The 14324-nt window shown below is 36.0% G+C and overlaps 1 protein-coding gene and 1 non-coding gene across 2 annotated transcripts in view; both read left to right on the forward strand.

The window, feature by feature from the left end:
• LOC118183758 (gonadotropin-releasing hormone receptor-like) overlaps positions 1–14324 on the forward strand; it is a 63474-nt gene that overhangs the window by 34788 nt on the left and 14362 nt on the right. The window lies entirely within an intron of this gene.
• Positions 3105–3176, forward strand: TRNAT-AGU (transfer RNA threonine (anticodon AGU)). The gene has a single exon. It is a non-coding gene; the product is annotated as a tRNA-Thr (tRNA).

The raw sequence follows: 14324 nt of genomic DNA on the forward strand, positions 1-14324 counted from the left end.
TCTTCATCCGAAGAATTCACAAACTGCGTACTTGTTGAGCCCAAAAATAAAGTGCAGTGTCGACATTTATGAAAGGCCTCCAACGCGAGAAACAAGTTTTATGATTCTAACTAGATATACGCGTCGTTTCTTACCACAACAAGAATCTCTACCAAAAATTTGATAGGTGACAGGGGGAAAATTATGAATTACACTTGAATACTGAAAGTAAAGACAATGAATTTCGAAGATAAAATTAGAGAAAATAATTAAGAAAAAATTACTCATGTTAGAAGAGGCATTCTTTTACACTAAGAATATAATGAAGCAAAATACAAAAAGGGTCAATTTAAAGTTTAAAATCAAAATTATATATAAGATACGTTGTTAATTGCAACTTAAAATGAATTTCTAAATACAAATTCCAAAGAATTGGCTTGATTTATTTAATTATGGCATTGCTTCCCAAGTACCCAAGGGTTATTTTGCCTAAGGGAAGCAATGCCTTCGTGGAGGCTATCTAATGAATCTACATTATATGAGCACAGCCCCGATCCTCCTAGCCAGCATAAGCCGGGAGTATGATCAAAAAATGGGGCTGGCCAGAAAAAAACAAATATAATAAAAAACAAAACAAAAAAAGTCCAAAATCTGAGTCTCAGTACCGAATTCCAAATCTGTCTTTGTTCGTATTTATAATTTTCATTATTGTCTCTGCAAAATCTTTCAAATTTGAATAGTTCCTTTTAAAATCTTCCTTAAAATTCTTTCTATATTTCTCTTTTGCACTCCGGGTAAGCATACATTCATCGACGAAGTGCCTGGCGTCCCCAAACTTGTCACATATTAAGCATTTATCATTATTCTGTAGATGGAACCACTTAAAATAAGCCGGGAAATGCCCATGATGAGTCAGTACCTGATTTATATCAACATTATTTATAATATTCATCTTCATGTTTAACTTTATATTTTTCATTAACTCTTTTTTCTTATTAGACGACTCCCAGGAAAAATTCCATTCTGTATAAATCTAGTGTTCGATTTCAGCAATGGTCTTTTATCTTGGATATCAAAATTATCGATCCCATTCCCAAGTGCCGCCATTTTAGCAAGAGTGTCCGCCCCTTCATTTCCGACAATTCCACTGTGTGCTTTTACCCAGTGTAATTCAACAGTATGTTTTGTTTCAGCCTTTTTAAACAAGTCTTTTATTTCATTAATCAGTCGATTTTTATGATCTGGTTGAGTGAATACCTGTAGCGCAGATTAGGACATCAATATAAATATTTATAAAACATCGAACTGTTAGTTTTTTATTAATCCAATTTAAAGCCTCTGTCAATGCGTATAGTTCTGCTTGAATAAACCGAATTCATTGGTTCGGTTTTATTTTCACATTGTCTCTCCATTCCATGAAAATAAATTACCACAGCGCTACCCACTCCCCCATCAATTTCAGAACCATCTGTAAAAACGTTTATTTCGTCACTAGTAGGAAAATTAAGATCATAAAATAATCCAAATCGTCTCATTGGCTGAATAATAGCCTCATTCTCTTAGACACAGGGAAAACCATGAAAACGCCTAGGAGCCAGCCTGTTCGCCATGATTCGAATCCTGGACCGAACGAACATTGTTAAGCGACCGAACCGCTCGGCAGCTAGTGGGCTTCAGGAAGTCCAAAGAAAATTCTTTATTCTTCCCTTTTATTTCGGAAATAAACAGCCCCGGATGCATATTTCACAAGTGCACGTCAGGGTAGCCACTGAGGGAGGGATTTCGAAAATGGACCAATGAGCTCCTATTGCTCTTATGATGCTAAATCTTTGTGCATGTGAGCGTATGCTGTTTACGTTTTAATTTGCATTTGTTTCGCAGTTATAAATGTATTGCGTAATAGCAGAAAATCTTATAGTGCTTTTGTTTAATGAGTTTAATTAATCGCCGACATTTTACTTTCGCGATTTTTATCACGCATTGATATTTGGATTGATGTTCACGGCATATTATCGTTCTTTACATCGACAAAATGACTCAAGCTACAATTAGCCTATTAGCCTCGAATATTATGCATTTAATAACACCTGTGGATTAAGAAAATTCAAGTGTATAGTTTTATTTTTATTGAGCTGAAACGGACTGGAAGCGTTGCAATGAATCTAGTGTTTCCTTCTTTCAGTGCTTGCATTCTTTCGATTTTGAAAGAGTAAGATTCCGAATTCATATCGTGTATGATCTGACTATATCCATTGTTAATATTAAAAGTTATATGTGAATAAATTGAATATATTCGTTGTGAATAAGATAAATTCATTCTGTTTGATGAGTATTTCTTGTGCAGACAGTACATTTAAGAGTGAGCGTTAGTAAATGTGAAATTTAACACACTAAATGTAAACGAATGCAAATTAGTCAAGTTCATTTTGAATAATAGCCTGCATTGGCTATTATTATAGAACATCTTTTTCATATAGACTGCAATAAAATGTGCTGACTTCTATTTACATATGTAATTGGTGTAAATATTTTTCTCATACGCATAGTTTTATGTAAAGATAGCATTTGGGCTCAGATGTTTATCACATATTTCTTTCTTCATCTTATTAAGTAATATTTCACGTGGATATTTTTGCGGAGTATCCGAAATGTGTGTGTATTTATTTCAAATTATTTCAACCATATAATGAAATCTTTACAATTGCTTATATTTGATATAACTTCACAATGCAAACTTTGAAAAATCGGCGATGCTTTAATTATTTTGTACAGAAAATAGAGTGGTAAAATATATTCAAAATTGAGTGGCTTAAATCTTTAAAGTGCGCGAAAGGTCATGTTAAAGGTATTTCTCTCACTTCCCTAACGTGCCTTCGTGGTGTAACGGTAGCACGCTGGGCCGGTATTCCAGAGGTCCATGGTTCGTGTCCCGGCGAAGGCGGTTGTATATTTTTCATCATTTCTGCCTCTAAAAAAATCCTAATGACTCTACAAGTGGCGCTCGAAGTAAAAGGGTTGTGGATGATGATTTTCCGCACCCAGGATTTGGCGACTAGGTCCCCTAAAACCTTAGTCGCCCTTTAAAAAGGGGAGTATATAAGGTATTTCTCCTACTTCCCTAGCGTGCCTTCGTGGTGTAAGGGTAGCACGCTGGGCCAGTATTCCAGAGGTCCGTGGTTCGATTCCCGGCGAAGGCGGTTGCATATTTTTTATCTTTTCTGCTTCCAATTAACCTAATGACTCTACAATGTGACATGACAGAAATATAACTGGATGCCCATTGGTCCATCCTAGAAGCCACTCCCTTGGTGGCTACACAGATGTGCACTTGTGGAATATGCGCCCCGGATTGTGCACGTTGTATCTTCCTGTGTTAGAAATAACATGTTTAGTTTGATAAAGGGGATCTACTCGCTCCGTAGATAAAATTAAGGTTCGGTTTTGATTTGGTTTTATTAGATTACGGTAAAGTACGTTACGACTATTTACCTTAGGGAAGAGATACCTCGGTGGAGAATTTTCTAATGTAAAATTAAGGAAATTTCCAATTCCATAACTATGTTCACAATAAATTAATGAATTATGTAGCTGATTTAGCTGATTTATACAGTCGGTGACACGCGGAGTTATTGCAGGTTAGTACGTTTCTGGTTACTAACCTGCAATAACCCCGCGTGTCTGCTTAGTGAACTTTTACATGCTGCGATTATGGATAAAATGGCTTCCCTCGTGAACTTTATAAACTGCAATAAACCAATATATCTGAAATAACCCATGGACACCCACCTCTTTAGCATTATTATTACAAATCATTCTGACATTGTGTTGCTAGTACTAATTATAATTATCTCACTAGGTTTATCTGTTTATTAATTATGTTTATCTCCTATTTTTATTGCACCAAATCAGATGTTCAATTTATCTTGTGAATCTCAAATTGTATTCCGACTATTTTGTAATCTACTTATGTCCTACATCATTATTTTAATTAAATACTGGATGCAGGGCGTACTGTGGGATTGCACGATATACGATAATAGGCAAACTCTAGACCTTCTGGAAAGCTTCAGTCTATGTAAATTCATATAAAACTTGCAACCCCCTTTTTTTTAAAGAGTTAGTAGTGGAAAGCATTACCAGTTGACCTTTGGTACATCGCTGGTGCCCCTCATACTTTTACCTTTACCTTTACCTTACCTATTGCTGTCAGATACTCTGAATACTGTTTTCTGCATGTTCTGTAGTTCAAAAGTATTTGAACTTTGAATCATTAAATTCTTCCATTGTAATATATTTGTAAAACAAGTATGATTCTGCTGCTTTACTTCGGCGGCTTAGCAATTTTAATAGCCAGTAGTGTAGTTTAATAACAAATTTTATTTTTACTTTACAATAATTTTCCAGAATCTGCAAATGTATAATACTTTACCACCACTCACTTACCAAAGCGGGAAATACCCAGCCATTTAGTGAGGTAACTGGACGTGAGATATTGCCCATAACATTCAATTAAGTATAATAGGTTGTAAATTTGAGTATATTTTTCAGTGTGTTGAAATAAAAATTGTTAACTTTGCTTATTATTTTCAATTTAGTGCTTATGTTAGTATGTTAGAATTATGACTTTTCCTGACACATAGCATAAAGGAAGCATTTGGGCAAAAACGTTTGCTAACCAGAAATAAGAAAAGTTGATTTATATTTTGATCATATTTGCATTATATAATTGGAAAATATCTGGGATCCGATCCAACAGATTTGAAGCTATAGGTGGGATCTGTATGGATCCCAATGTTCTTTTTAAATATGTTCAAAGCAAACTTTTTTTGTGTGTAACAACAGACAGTTGTAGAGTCATTAGGCCTTTTTTGAAGCCAGAGACGTGAAAAATGTGCGATGCCCTTGCCGCGGCTCCAACCTGGATCTCTCCATTACGCGCCGAGTGTGCTACCATTACACCATGAAGGCATGCTGGAAGAAGGTAGAAAGTACCTTCTGTATTTCCCCTTTCAAAGGGTGACTAGGGCTTAGGGAACCCAACGCCAAATTCTGGTGGTAACGAATTATTGTTCACCACCTTTTAGTTCGAGCGCCACTGTAGAGCCATTAGGTTATTTTGAAGCAGGAGATGTGAAAAATGTGCAAAGCCCTCACCAGGACTCGAACCTTGAAATCTCGAAATACTCGCGGGGTATGCTTCCAATTATTCCCCGAAGGCATGCGGAAAGGAAGGAGAAAACACCTTATACGGTATTAGATCAAATACAAGATGATTTTTCACGCCCACTAAAATGTGAATCTCTAGACCTAGACCTTGAGCTCCTAGGTAAATCCGATAGCGCGTACACGCCGATGAAACCAAGCTTTGAAACTAATGGAGTTTGAGATTGAGATGCTACTGCTATGAGTCAAGCAAATTCTAAAAAAAAAATTTATTGGGAGTGCTTTTGAATAAAACGATGGTTATTTGCCGTCAGAATTGTCGAGTCACTTTATTCCTTTTTTATCTCTAACATTCTCTCCGTCAAGTTTTAGCTCATATTTTATTTATGTTACCATTTAGGATACAGAATAGCAAGCATTTTGAAACGACAGTCCTGTTTACTTGCTGAGAAATTCACGATTGTCAGCTGACGAATTATAAAAGTTTAACGTCAGCTGGGAAAATGTTTTTGAATACGATGCAAAGTTTTGTCAAACTGTGTTTATAGACAAGTTGTCAGAAAAACGGTGGATTTCTTCTTTTCTATTTAGTTTTTACATATCAAAACTACAAGTAAAAACTGTTCTATGTGAATGTTTTACGAAATAAGCGTAAGCATTACAAAACTAAGTAATTTATTTATAAAGACTTTGTATTGAGAAAATTTGATTTTTGAACTTAAATCCGCAACCAAGCACCAATTATTTTATCGTTTTTTTACTTAACGTTTTATTTACAACAACTATTTACAATCAGATCAGATTTGTATGACTTTTATATAATGATCCATTCCGAAGAAAATAATCCACAAGAAAATTCCCTCATATTCAGCAGATTTACGTAATTCTTCTCTTAGTATTATAATTAACCTATGGGCAAAACAATTATAACTTTCTTGTTTATATTAATAAGAAAAAACATTAGCTTTTTTTGAAAGATGAATAATATGCTTTTCTGAACATGGAGAAGCAAAGAGATTCGAGTATAATTACATTACCGAAAAAATATTTTTACTCATCATTGTCATTTGCTATCCTTTAGCAGTTTCTCTGAAAGTGACTGAAGTGATTTTGGTCTAAAACTTTGCAGACTCCCCGTGCATGCATTATATAACTCGTTGCATTTGTGTATTAATTAAAATTTTAATAAATAAATGAAACCTACAGTTCTCAGCTAAAAATATACCTAGGTATTGAAAAATATGCAATTTTTAAAAACAAATGTTAATCTCATTATTTCGATATTAATTGAGACGTAATCATTGTCTTAAAAGAATTTTACTTATTAGTACTACAAAATGATATACTTTACCTAATATGTAGAGTCATTTTAAGTTTTTTTGAAAACAGGAGACATGAAAAATGAGCAATGGCCTCGCTGGGACTCGAACCTGGACCTCTCGAATACGCGCCGAGTGTGCTACCGTTACAGAACGAACTTATAAATGTTATCTTGAACTTACCTGCAAAAATAAGATTATCCCCAGACATTACGTATTTCAATGAAAGTCACAGAACTTTCTGATATGAACAATTCAGAGAGCATAAATCAATTAGTATCCATAATAGTTATTTAAACATCTCATGCAGTTCACTGACATTTCTTTTTTTTATCACTATTAAAGTCTGAAATCTGATTATATATATAATAGCTTCTAATCGTAGTTAAAATAACCATTCCATCACTTTATTTCATACCTTTTTGCCAGATAAAAATCCTTATAAAATGAGCATATGGGTTAAATTTCATTCGCATTTTATTCTTAATATCTTTTATGCTAACATATTGTTTTATCTAATATACGTCTTTAAAATAATCACGCGTACTAAGGGATTGTAAACTAGGAACCCGATTTAGCAAAGATATTTTTCTTTCTAAAGAGTGTCGTTTTATTATTATTTTTTTCCTGTTACTAAAATGCTCAACAACGGCAGAGCGGTAAAATTGCTGAACACTGGTAGTTTGATATGCGTTGAGATCTCGCAAAATGGACTGGCTATAAAGAAGTTTTTACTGCTTTTGTCTATGTATTCTATGAATACGAGTCAGTTTTTTCAAAACACCACCTAAGAAGGCACTCTTCATCTCAGGCAGATAATCCTAAGCCATAATCCAAATAATTCAATTCAATCCTGTTACGAGATATGTAACAAATCATTGCCTTTTCGCTGCACCTTTCCAAAAACGAGGATCTGCAAAGAATGATAACTACTAATTGACAAAGTGAAATTAATACAGAGCTATTACATTGTGTTCCCTGAATACAGTATGATAGGCAGAAGACTCAAAACAAACCCATTAAAATGAGAGTTTTGAGGATTAAAAAGAAAAAGCAGAACTCTATGACTCCTGTTAATGAGAACAAACAAAGTTGCTATCCTTCAATTTTCAATAATCCTCGCTTTAACAAATGCTTTTATATACTGTTATAAAGCATATCACTAATGATATCATTGTCAGAATGCCACGCAAGTACTACGATGACAATGTTGCACCTAGTTAAGCCTTTATACGTTCAAGGTAGCCCTATATCAAACAAAGAAAGGAATGTTCCTGATTGAACAGCTTCTAAAAGCAATTTTAAAATGTTGTTGATTATACATAAAACTAACGCATATCTACTTGATTACATGATACCGTTAGCCATACGAATCTCCATAAGTGTTGCTCACTTTCGATAATGGTGAAGTTGTATCTGTGCGCTGTTGTTCATGTTTTGGTGTACATACCTGCTATTATGTATTCTGGCTACCAATTTACTTTCAGTTAAATCTTTCATTCCTCAACGTTTCTTGAAAAAGGAGGCTACAGGCTTTTTTCCTAAATTTTAATCCTAGACATATAGAAACCATCATAAAACTTCTTAAAAAAAAAGGTGCAGGGTTTTATGAAAACAGTTTTGAACTTGTGTTTCGGAAGAATTTCAGCTAAAAATATATTAATAATCCTCGTATAAAACATGTCATATTTATTAATCAAAAACGAAAAGTTCCATAAAATTTGTGTGCAAATCTCACAGAGATATTCCAAAAAGAGTTAGTTTATATGGATCTTTTCTCATTTCGATTGCAGAGGTTGTAGAAACATTAGGATATTTTTGGAAGTTACGGAAATGAAAAAAAAACAACGCCTTGGCCGGGAATCGAACCGCGGACCTCTGGAATACCGGCCCTACGTGCAGAACCACTACACTACGAAGGCACGCTAGGAAAGCGGGAGAAATACCTTATATACTCCTCCTTTTAAAGGGCGACTGGTGTTTTTAGGGGAGCCAATCGCCAAATCCTGGGTGTGAGTGAGTGAGTGAGCGCCACCAAGGAAGACCACTGACCTGGTCTTAGCCTCACAGTGTGTTATCTTCCTGGCAGAAACCGTCTACTCTCTGTTCCATCCTGCTCCGGGAACGCAGCCGAATAGACGGCTAAGAGCCTCGTAAAGTCTACATGTAAGCTTGGATGTTGTTGTACGGGGAAAGAGTATTCTGTTAGGAACTACTTAAAATTAAGCAAAGAAGCAATCAAAAGACTGTTAAGAATCGCTGTTAGAATAGACAGAAACTTGTGTTAGATAAAGTAAAGATAGGAGGACTCTGCCTGAAAAATTAACTGCCGTGGATTTTCTGGACTTGTTAAATGTCTACATGCGGGTGCTTATCCTGACACAACTGTCATATATTTATGGGGCTTTTGTGAAATCGTTGGTCCTGCATGGAGGAAGGTTGTAACCTATTAAATTATTGCACATAGTAAACTTTAAAAAAATAAATAAATAAAAAGTAAAAAAAAATAAATAAAGAGAGCGATAAAAAGATGATTAAAAAAATCCTAGAACTTTACTAGAGCTAAATACTTTCCATGTGCCTAACTCTTATGTAAGAACATTTAATAGAATCCTGATGGTGGAGAATCCTCATCCACCCGTTCGGTCACCACTGTAGAGACATTAGGATATTTTTGGAAGCAAGAGAAATGAAAAATTAACAACGCCTTCGCTGGGAATCGAATCGCGGATCTCTGGAATACCGGCCCAGCGTGCAGAACCACTACACCACGAAGACACGCTAGGAAAGCGGGAGAAATACCTTATAATGTAATTTAAGGTCTTTGAAAATAAATTTAGGTTATGGCAAAATACACCGTAGTCTGTGTCTCTAAAATAGACACTTTAAGATCATAACGACCTTCCTCACATATGCGATCGTAAAGTGTGTAGTCATCACCATAAATATAATTTTTAGAGTTTAACAAAGTAGACGATTCGACTTTTTTCTGCAGTAGTCGTTGTCATAATTATGAGTCATCTTTTGGGAGAAAGAAACGGTCTTGAAGATCCTATCCTAAAGTAACAGGCTATAGTACTGTCTACCTAAAGGAACGGATGGCTTCAATGAAAAACTGGCCCGAAACTGGCCTAGTTAAGAAGCAATCTGTAGTTAGTGAAGAAGCAATCTGTAGACTTAGAAGCATTGAGACCTTCAATGCTTCTAAGTCTACAGATTGCTTCTTCACTAGTAATAGGCATCTCTATAACCACTCTGCTGAGTTTTTCCTAAAATAGAGGGCGTCTGGATTGTTATAAATATCCTACTTATCTTGGCTTCACTTCTAAAGTGAACTAGGTTCTGAAGTGAACTGCGCCAAACATATGGTTTGGGTCTTATAATAAAACCTCAGCTTTCATCTTAAACTGGATAAGTAATCAACGTTTAAGGCGAGAGAGTCCACTTAATTATGTGTAGAAACGTGGTTTTATTAATTTTAAAGTTGAGACATCCATACCTGTTAGATTCACTACTCCTATAATCTCTTTTAAACACGTTGATTTACGAGAGAAATTGTTGTCTGGCCTAGTCACCATGCGAAATTACTCAGGCATTTAACTCTTGAAATCATTATTTCTGCCCCAGTATTGATTATCTATACAGATGAAAGCCGACTGGATACGGTAGAGGAGAGAGTGGCATTTTTAGTACTGCTTTTTCTTCTGCTCCTCTCCTAAACTGTATGGGCATTTCGCCGGGACAGTTGATGACCGAGCAGGATTCTGTTTGTGATTCTCTTTTGTGGGCGTGGTCATTTTTACTTGGTGTAGGTTTTCCCGCAGCAGACGGATTGGATTCACGTTACACAAGAGAAATCACGAAACCAAAGAACAAACCTTTTCGCCGGGATTTAAATCCTAGATTGCTGAACACTACTCGAACTACTAGTATTCAACGATTTGCTCGATAGCTCGTGAGAGAGTAAAGGGCAGCTTCAAAGCAAATTCCGTTTTAGGGAAAACAACAGTCATAATCTATAACTGGCTCTTATAATTTATTTGTAAAATTTATATAGCGAACGTTTAAATGTATGAAATAATTTATTTTTAAACAATTAAGCATAACATATACGTATTATTTTCTCTAAAGATATTGTAAAAACAGCGAATGCGAATTCTCCTTTTCTACATTCATGTGAGAAGTTAATCCTAGAGCTTCCACTTTGTTTTATGATGAACCAAGCTGTGAATGTTCAGGAAAGATTCCTTCCAATACACCTAAATGTCTCAAAAACAGACAAGTCTGAAAAGGCGTGCGCACCGAACAAAGAAGATTTTTCGCTTCTGGAGATAACTGTTCGTCTTGTGGAAACGAAGTTTCGAAGAGCGACGTTAGACGAATAGACGAAGACGTTAGACGAATAGACTTTGACGAATAGACTTCGACGAATAGACGAAGACGTTAGACTAATAGACTTCGACGACGTTAGACGAATAGACGTTAGACGAAAAGCGACGTTAGGCGAAGAGCGACGTCAGACGAACATTCACAGCTTGGTTGTGTTAAAGGTGTTTCTTTGATGATTTTGATTATTAATAGTTTTTGATGTATTTTAATCCGGAAACGAAGGTTTTTTTTGTCTTTAATTTGGCAGCTCTGATTTTTGTGAGTCTGCGGTGTTTCAAGAGTAAATAAAAAGTAACAATAATAAAGTTTTTTTTTAACAGAAAGATTCTCTTCGAAACTGGTTGCATAAATTTTGCTCCACAATTTTTGTAGTTCTAAAAACCGAAAATGTTTTTTATTTCGAAGTACAGATCCAAGATAATTTATTAACAAAATAAAGACCGGACTATTTATTTATTTATTTTTTTGAAAATTCCCTTTCGAAGCGAAAATAACGTTTTAAAATATCAGTATTACCAGTAAAATTATTGCAAAGAGCAGTGCTCATGAATAAGTGAGAAACCTGAGGAACATTTATCATTAAAGTTTTGAAGCCACACATCCCTGAATGGAATTATCAGCATCTTAAGTTCTCTCATTCATCAAAGGATAGCAATGCTTTGTAAGAGAGATCGCAATTAGGCATCGAGCATTCCTTTTCTGAATGTAGTTATTTCGATGAATAATGCGAATGTTCATTGTGTTGTCTTCTCTTAAAATTAATCGTTGGTATAAATCATTTGTCTTCCTTACAAATCAACTTCATTTATTTACAGGAATCTAATTTTTTGCTTGTAACTTGTGCAATGTTTACTCTTTCAATGAATTTAATATGTGAAACAATTTCAACAGTTTTGCGCTGTATGAATTTTCAAGTGCTTTTGGAAACAGAACTTCATCTGAATGGAACTTATTCTAATTATTACTTTAAAGCTAAGATAATTTAGAGTGATCAGTAGGTTTTTAAATACAATGACTCGATACTATCGATTAGCTTAATTTTGATAGCGGAATCTTTCCCACCGGATCTGGTTTAATTTGCTTTATTTTGATGACGTGAAAGCACACGAGAATAATCTCGTTGAGAGATGACAGGTGGCAGCAGGGTCAAACACCCGGGCGGCTTTTACTGACTATTCGGGTATCGTCCGGATCCCGCAACTGTCCAGAAAAACAACATTGCTAAGCAGGGGCTGATGTTGGAAGACGCATTGCGGAGTCTTATAATTCCAATGCTTATTATATAATATATGACAATATAGAGATACTTTACATGAAAAAGTGGTGTTACTATGTTGTATTAAGACAGTAGTAATGCATCGTTATACATTATACATTAATAGTGCACTCGATATGTTAATACATACAACAATAAAGTTCCTAAACTCTACAGATCTATTGCAGAGCATACCAGTGCTTATGCAACGTATAACTATATACTGTAGAGACAGGGCACCAGAGACCGAACCTTCGACCTGGAGATTCCGTACAAAGTTAGATGAAAAGGGCTCTGGAAGGGACTCATCAGTGGCGGCGCAGACCCCACAGTCCCAGCCCGGCTTTATACATAACCTCGGCGAGGTAAAAATTCAAATGCTAAATACGAAGAAGATACACTATGTCACCTTTGCTTCGGGGCACCACTCCCTCAGCATCAGTTAATTCGTGATCGGTGCCTTGCCTTACTCTGTCAGTCCCCGTCACTGGGACTATGAGGGCTAAACCCCCATCGAAGAACCCCACTTACATCTACATATCAGCTCCACCACAGCCGGAGGAAGGAACAGACACGACAGTACCAGTACGGTCCCTGCCAAGTCTGAGCCAACCTGAGTACAATACTCGGGTTCTAGTCCTGTGAAGATTGTTTGTATACCCCCGTGGTTGTTAGGAGTTGGAAGCCGGAGAGATGGAGAGATGTAAAATAGCAACCTCCTTCGCCGGGAATAGAACCACGGACCTCTGGAATACCGGCCCAGCGTGCAGAACGACTACACCACGAAGGCACTCTAGGAAAGCGGGAGAAATACCTTATAACACTTTGTTATACATTATGCATTAATAATACATGCAGATATAAATTACATTAATGCATACATAACATAAAAAGTGCGTTCCCCTATTCGAATGCATTGAGCGTTAAACTTATACATTAACTGGTATAAGGAGATTAATACGTATGTAAAAGTTAGGTCTCCTATGGCTAGATGGAACCGTGTTCTGCACTGCAGAGTTCAGTGCCTAGAGCTTCGAGTTTTAGCATCATTAGACGTATTTTCCTTTGTATTAAGGATTGCTTGACCATAAATCTTTAGCAGACGGTTGTATTTGTAGTTGCACAGCGTGGTGGAAGTCTCATGCAAGTGGGTATGATGTCAGATAATCATCAGGCTCGTCCATATGTACACATACACAGACGTTGGTAGTTTTAGGTGCCTTTCATAAAAATAACTGGGAAATGGCCCGTGTCCAGTTACAGGTGTTGTATGCGGGTTTGATAATAACATCTCCGTTATATTAACAAATATAGTGTCTGGATGTTAATCGGATCTGTACTGACCCTGTGGAAGAATTTGTACGCGCGTCTACACTGAACCTGGTTGAGAGGAGAAATGCCTTCGTAAAGGACTTTTCAAGGGAAACGGGCTGATATTCTCAAACACTTAGGGAAAAATTACGAAACCGAGAATTTCGTAAATTGATGAATATTGCAAACTGCGGAGCTAGAATGTGTATTCTGGTGCTCCAAGAAGAACGGAAGGTAATTAAACCAAAAGTAAGTAATAATCTAAGCTTTCCAAAAATGCATATAGTTAAGAGTGTTTTAATTAAAAATTCGAAATAATATATAAATAGGCTAAGACTGAAGCTCTGCCAAAAATGTATCGGAGTCGAAGTGTATCGGTAGACGAAAGAACAACCTTGAATTTTGAACCTTGACGTAAAAACAGATGCAAAGCAGATTGTTAAATCACAGTAAACTAATGGCTTAACTCACAATTGTGAGAACATAAAGTTCTCATGCCGTTCAGCTTATCTTCATCGCTACTGTAATCATGATCGCTGGACTGCCACGTGCGCCGCATGCATAAAAACTGGACAGACTGGTTTTTCGCTCTCACTGATTCACACTATCTTATCTGCAATAAACTCTTACACAGAGACGATTCCAGATTACATTAGAAGATCTAATGAAAAATTATTCAACAAAGCTGTGAAATGTGACTTTGTTAATTACTCCCAAGTCTTTAATTATGAAATTCTCTTCGAAGGTAGAAGCGTCAGACCACTTGCAGCTCACACCTTCATGGGAGGAGACGACAACTTTTTCACTTAGATCCTCAATTGGTAGCTATTTATACTTCCAATTCATCTAATTTTGATTGAAGTTCTTCTGTAGCTTCGTTGTATAGTTGTATTTAAATTGTGTTGTAT

This window comes from Stegodyphus dumicola, chromosome 1, assembly GCF_044657685.1.
Source record: "Stegodyphus dumicola isolate Sdum_Otavi_A_Nest chromosome 1, ASM4465768v1".
Classification (NCBI taxonomy): domain Eukaryota; kingdom Metazoa; phylum Arthropoda; class Arachnida; order Araneae; family Eresidae; genus Stegodyphus; species Stegodyphus dumicola.